General features: G+C 50.3%; 1 long non-coding RNA gene across 1 annotated transcript in view; it reads right to left on the bottom strand.

Annotated features, from left to right (window-relative positions):
- Positions 1-1,809: 1,809 nt before the first annotated feature.
- Positions 1,810-6,000, bottom strand: part of LOC306670867 — a 79,493-nt gene continuing 75,302 nt past the window's right edge. Inside the window, exon 3 of the long non-coding RNA XR_013766523.1 lies at positions 1,810-1,912. This is a non-coding gene — a long non-coding RNA (uncharacterized lncRNA). The remainder of the gene's footprint in view (positions 1,913-6,000) is intronic.

Raw genomic sequence — 6,000 nt, 5'->3', positions numbered from 1 at the left:
GCATCTGAGCTGAAATCCTTTTTTAAAAGCTCCTCAAAACCGTCCTTCACTTTACACCTGCGTCGACCAACATGACAATAAGATTTTTTAAAAAGACCTGAAACCGAGTTGATTCCTGAGATCAAAAAAAGAGCATTTTCCACTAACACACATTTTCCAAGACCACGCTCCTCGGGTCTGCGGGAACCTGAACTGTAGGATCGACTTTTCAAAATCTGTAGTGATTTCCTGCCGACTTATCTCTTCCTTCTGGCTGGGCAGGAAACAGTGCCAACAAAAGGAACTTCAGCTCTTGACCCTGGTATTCAAACACACCTGGTGTCACCCTCCTGTCCTGCAGCTCTCCATCAGCAGACACTAAGAAGACAAAGTCTCCTCCCCTAGAATCCCCCACACATGGACTTAACAAGCACACGGCAACTGGACACGCCACCAAGTGTGTTCCAAATATTTCTGAAGAAACCTCGTCACGCCCACAGAGTGCCCGCGGTATCTGTGTAGATGTAGCTGACATATGGCAGTAAAACATCACACAAAAATCAAATGATAAGTGTCCCCCACAAGGATCTGCTCCTTCGCGTCCCTGGACAACATGCAGAACCCTTACCACCCCGAGAGTCACCTCAGTCTCCGAATCTTCAGGAGCAGCCACAAAGCTCAAAGGACACATTTAAACTTCTAGTATTTTTAATTCCATTTTCAAAGTTGCACAGGGTCTGTAACACCTTCCCAAACAAGCTGTTTTAAAATGTGTGTGTGTGTGTGTGATTGTATGTGTGGAATTTTGGAGAACATTCTATATTTTAGCAGGAAAAAAAAAAAAATGCTTTTGCCAGACCATCAACATTCCTCTCAATTATAAGGCTCTTTCCATTTTCAATACATGGCAAGAAATATAAATTATAAAACCCAGCAGACCACTTAGGACAAAGGAATTTATAGGAGGAACTTGAAGAACTGGCCACCGAGTCTGTCAGGTACGGCCAGGTGTGGATGGTGGGACTGAGCAGCACGGGCGGGGTGGCCGTGTGGCTCAGTGGTGAGTGGCATCGGGCGGGGCGGGTCCTGGGTTCCACCTCTGCACAGCGGAAGAGAAGTGCAGAGCCCCTCTCTGGACAACACGGCTGGAGCCCAGCTGTTCTGGCCTCTGTGTCAAGTCTGTTAAAACCATCCCCTGCTGCTCCCTGGCTCTGGCCGGGATGAAGGGGCACCTTGGAATGAAGGGTCAGAGTCCTCTTCCCCCGGGGACTTGCTGGACACCTTCCCCCCTGGGGTGAGGGGACAAGCTGCTGCAGGCCAGCAAGCTCAGATAAAGTGCATCTAAGCCTGGAGATCCAGCGGCTCAGCCCCTGCAGCCGCCCAGCTCGCAGAGCCTAAAGGAGGCGGAGTGGAAACAGGTTAGGACGGGGGGTGACTCTGATGCATGGACTCAGAGGCCTGCACGTTTTCCTGCAGAGGCCAATAGCAGGTACTTCTGACGTGCAGGCCATGCGGTCTCTGTCGCAGCTCCTGGACTCTGTCGTGACTGAGTGGAAGCGGCAATGGTGGTAGATGAGTGAATGAGCACAGATATATCCCAATAAGACCATCTTTATGGACACAGAAATGTAAACGTCACACAATTTACATGTGCCACGAAATATTCCTCTTTGAATGTTTTCCAAGCATTTAAAACGGTGCAAGCCATTTTCGTAGCCCCTGGACTGCACCAAAGCAGGTGGTGGGCTGGCTTTGGCAGAGGCTTGGATGGCCCTGCTGTGAGCTCTCCCTGAAAGCAGCCCAGAAGGAAGCCAAGGCCAACTTCCCGGCCAAGATGGGACTCACCTTGATATGAGCTGCTGGGTCCGGGACAGTCTGGATCATGTCCTCTAATGAACCAGCTCATTTAGCGGCCGTGCAGGATCTGAGACAGCTAGAAGACAGAAAGGGCAACACCATTATAAGCAGCACGGTCCTGCGTTCTATCTCCCAGCAGCTGAACGCGGTGCGCCAGCGGAAAAGAATCTCAGCTTCACATTCCATAGGTGCCTAAAAGCAAAATGTCCAGAGGACTTGCTTCTGCCCCCAGGACCACCCACCGTCTGCCCCAGCAGAACCCAGTCTGACGGACCAAGCAGACTGCCCGGGCCTTGTCTAGAGACAACACACAGGGTTGGACAGGAGCGACCACTTCTCTTCTCTTTTCTTTCTTTTTTTAATTGTCCGTTCTGTTTAGTTCTACAGGACAGCAGAGTGCATTTCAACTCATTGTTCACAAATGGAGCACAACTTCTCATTTCTCTGGTTGTACACAATGTAGAGTCACACCATTTGTGCAGTTATATGTGTATATAGGGAAATGGTGTCTGTCTCGTTCCACCATCTTACCCACCCCCTGCCCCCTCCCCTCCTTCACTTCCCTCCACACAATCCACAGATCCTCCATTCTTCCCTTACCCCCTCACTCCCCCCAGTTTAGAATGGCTATCATCAAGAATACGAGCAACAATAGGTGTTGGTGAATGTGGGGGGAAGGTCCACCCATACACTGCTGGTGGGACTGCAAACTGTGCAGCCACTCTGGAAAGCAGTGTGGAGATTCCTCAGGAAACTTGGAATGGAACCACCATTTGACCCAGCTATCCCACTCCTCCATTTATTACTAAAAGACTTAAAATCAGCATACTACAGTGACACAGCCACATCAATGTTCATAGCAGACCAATTCGCAATAGTTAAACTATGGAACCAACCAAGATTCCCTTCAATAAATGATTGGATAAAGAAACTGTGGCATATATACACAAGGGAATAGTACTCAGTCTTAAAGAAGAATAAAATTATGGCATTTTCAGGTAAATGGATGGAGTTGGATAATATCATACTAAGTGAACTAGGCCAAGCCCAAAAAACCAAAGGAGCAATCACTTCTAACATCCTATAGCACAGCAGGGTGACTAGGGTTGGTGACAATGAATGCAATGGTTCAGAATAGCTAGCTGAGGGGATTTTGAAAGCTCCTAATGTAAAGAAACAATGCAGGTTTAAGCTCACAGATATGCCAGCTACCCTGACCTGATCATTACACACCTAGTATACCTGCATTGCAATATCTTACCATACCCCAAGAAATATGTATGGCTACCGTGAGTGAACAGAAAACATGTGCATTTCTAAAAGATGATCCACGTTGCAAGCAGCTCTCATGTCATTTCACACGATCAACATCTATGAGTGATTCTGTGAATGAGGAAGTGAAACTAAAACATGAGACATTTTCTAGTATGTGGAGAAAACTGGACTTTTGAAGATCCCACCTAACTAGGCCGCTACACACCTCTTTGAGTTTCCTTGTTAAGTTCTTAATAGAATGCATGCTGCCATTTCACTGAGAGGCCACGGAAACTCAGGCAGGTATGATCTGTCCATGACCACCTGGTTAACAAGCTATAAAGCCAGGATTCAATCAGATTGCCCTTAATCCAGCTTATGGTTGGCTTAATAGGAATCAGGAATAGGAATATTTTGAACATGGTGCTTTTTTTTTTTTTAATACTGGGGATTGAACTCAGGGGTCTCTACTACTAAGTTATGTCTCCAGACATTTTTATTTTGATTGATTTGGGGTACCAGGGATTAAACCCGGGGACACTCAACCCTTGAGCTATATCTCGAGCCCTTTTTATTTTTTATTTTGATTGACTGATTGATTTTTGGTACCAAGGATTAGACCCAGGTGCCCAACCCCTGAACCACATCCCCAGCCCTTTTTTATTCTTAATTTTGAGACAGGGTTTTGCTAAGTTGTTTAGGGCTTCACTAAGTTGCTGAGGCTGGCTTTGAACTTTTGATCCTCTTGCCTCAGCCTCCCGAGCCACTGGGATCACAGTCGTGCACCACCACATCCTGCCCTTTTTATTTTTTATTCTGGGATAGGTTCTAAGTTGCCCAGGCTGACCTCCAACTTGGAATCCTCCTGCTTCAGCCTCCCCTGTCACTGGAATTACAGGCAGGTGGCCCAGGGTCACCCTCCCTGCTCCACTGCTGTGACCCCTCCCCTTCTAGCACTGACTTCCCCAGACGCCACAGCAGGGCCGCTGTGGGGTTTGCTCTTCATGGCCCCATCTGAGGGCCGGGACATCTGCTCCCTTGCCTGCCCACCACCAGCACCAGACACTCCCAGGCTCCCTGGTGGCTGGCCCATGGCTGGGGCCACAGCTGGCGACCTCTCCCAGCCTGGGCTCCCTGTCCCCAGGGCTCAGGCTCCAGGAACGGCCCACACCAGTCCTGGGCCCTGTCGGCCTCAACCTCCAGCTGTGTTCTGAACTAAAAATACCTGATTTATATTTTTAGGTGCCATGGCTTATTTTTTTTTATTATCAATTTTCATTTTTACTTTCTTTGGACATCTGGCTTTTGCCTCTTTGCAATAATAAACTTCAAAATAAGAATGAACAGTATGATCACCAAACTAGAGACAGACACAAAAGCTGTCTTTCAAACTTGCCCTCGAGCTCATTATTCCAGGGATATGCCAAAGCATTCACAGGAATCCTAAGTACATTTTAATTCCACCCTCTCCAACCCCCTCCTGGTACAGACGCGCCCTCTTCCCACACACACCGCCCCTGGCGGGAAGCACCGCCTCCGGGTCTGCCTGCCGGGCCTTCCCAAGAGGGCTCCTGGAGTCCTCCCAAGATGGCGGAGGGGCTGGCGGGTGGGAGCTTGGAGTTGTAGGCAGCAGTTTTCACTACAGCCAAATATCTTGGTCTTGGAAAGTTTACAATTTTTTCCCTAGACCTAAAGCGAGTCTTTTTTTTTTCTGGGGGGGCGGGGGTGGATAATAGTTGTTTAAAAGGCAAGAGAATGAAGCACTGTTTGAGGTTGAGCTGGGTAGTGGCTGAAGGTAACCCAGCTCTTGGCCCACAAATGGAAGCGGCACAGGGATTCTGAACTCCTCAGGGGGGTTTCCTCAGCGTGCGTCCAGGGAAACCCCACTGGGCCCTGGGGTCTTCCACCAGAGGGTGCACCCTCCAGCCTTCCTGGGGAAGGCAGGCTCCCCGCTGCACAACCCTGCGCTGGGAAGCAGCGTCTGTGAGTGGCTCCTCCCTCTGCAAACACATGCACTGTGCCACTCGGCTTGTCTGTCCTGTCAACCCAGGCTGAGCTGAGACTGCTGTAAACGGCGCAGAGCAGGAGGGACCTTCCAGGAGTCACAGGTCCAGGCCTGAAAGGAACTGGGAGCTCCTCTTTTCTGCCTTTTGGACCCGGTCCCCACACCCTGAGCAGCACAGCAACATGGCAGAGAGCAGGGTGCCCAGCCGGCAGCCAGCACCGAGAGCCAGGCCTGAGAGGGAGCCTTCCTAGATGCTCAGAGGGTAGTCTCTCAGAGGACGCAGCCCCTGCCCACACCAGCAGAGCGGAGCTGCCCGCTGATTCCAGCCAGAGGATGGTGACAGATGGTGAATGGGTGGTGTTCTAAGCAGCTAGATTCTGGGAGGGTTCTTCAGATAATGGAAACACCTGTGTGGTCTGGATTCACAGAGCAGTTCAGCCTCGGGAGCTTCAGTTCCCCTGTCCCTCTGAGGCAGAGTTCCACGGGGCGCCAAGCCTCACCCCTCCCATGACAGTGTCCTCTTCAGGCTTTGAATCAGCCCTGCTGCTCCGCCACTGCGACTTACGTTTAAGATGGACACCTTTCTTCTCTTCCTCTCTCACTGCTCCTCCCTGGTCTCTCCTCCCTAATCTCAGGGGAAACAGGATCACCTTTCCTCCCCATCCTGGGCACAGCTATCTGTGCTGAGCACACACCCACCACAGGGAGAGTAATCCTGACTTTGGGGATGGCACAGAAGGTCTCAGGAATGACTGTCGCCCAAATTAACAAGCGAATTTCCACTCCAGCAGAGAACACGTGGAATGTAGCCCCCGAGTCACCTGTTTAACAGCCCCTGTTTCTGCTGAGGGGCAGAACCACAGCCTCTGGGACAGGAGTCCCCTGAGTTTCTCCTTAGCCAGCAA

Source organism: Sciurus vulgaris (genome assembly GCF_902686455.1).
Source record: "Sciurus vulgaris genome assembly, chromosome: 10".
Classification (NCBI taxonomy): Eukaryota; Metazoa; Chordata; class Mammalia; order Rodentia; family Sciuridae; genus Sciurus; species Sciurus vulgaris.
The sequence above is the reverse complement of the archived record's forward strand: the minus strand, read 5'-3'. Positions and strand labels throughout refer to the sequence as shown.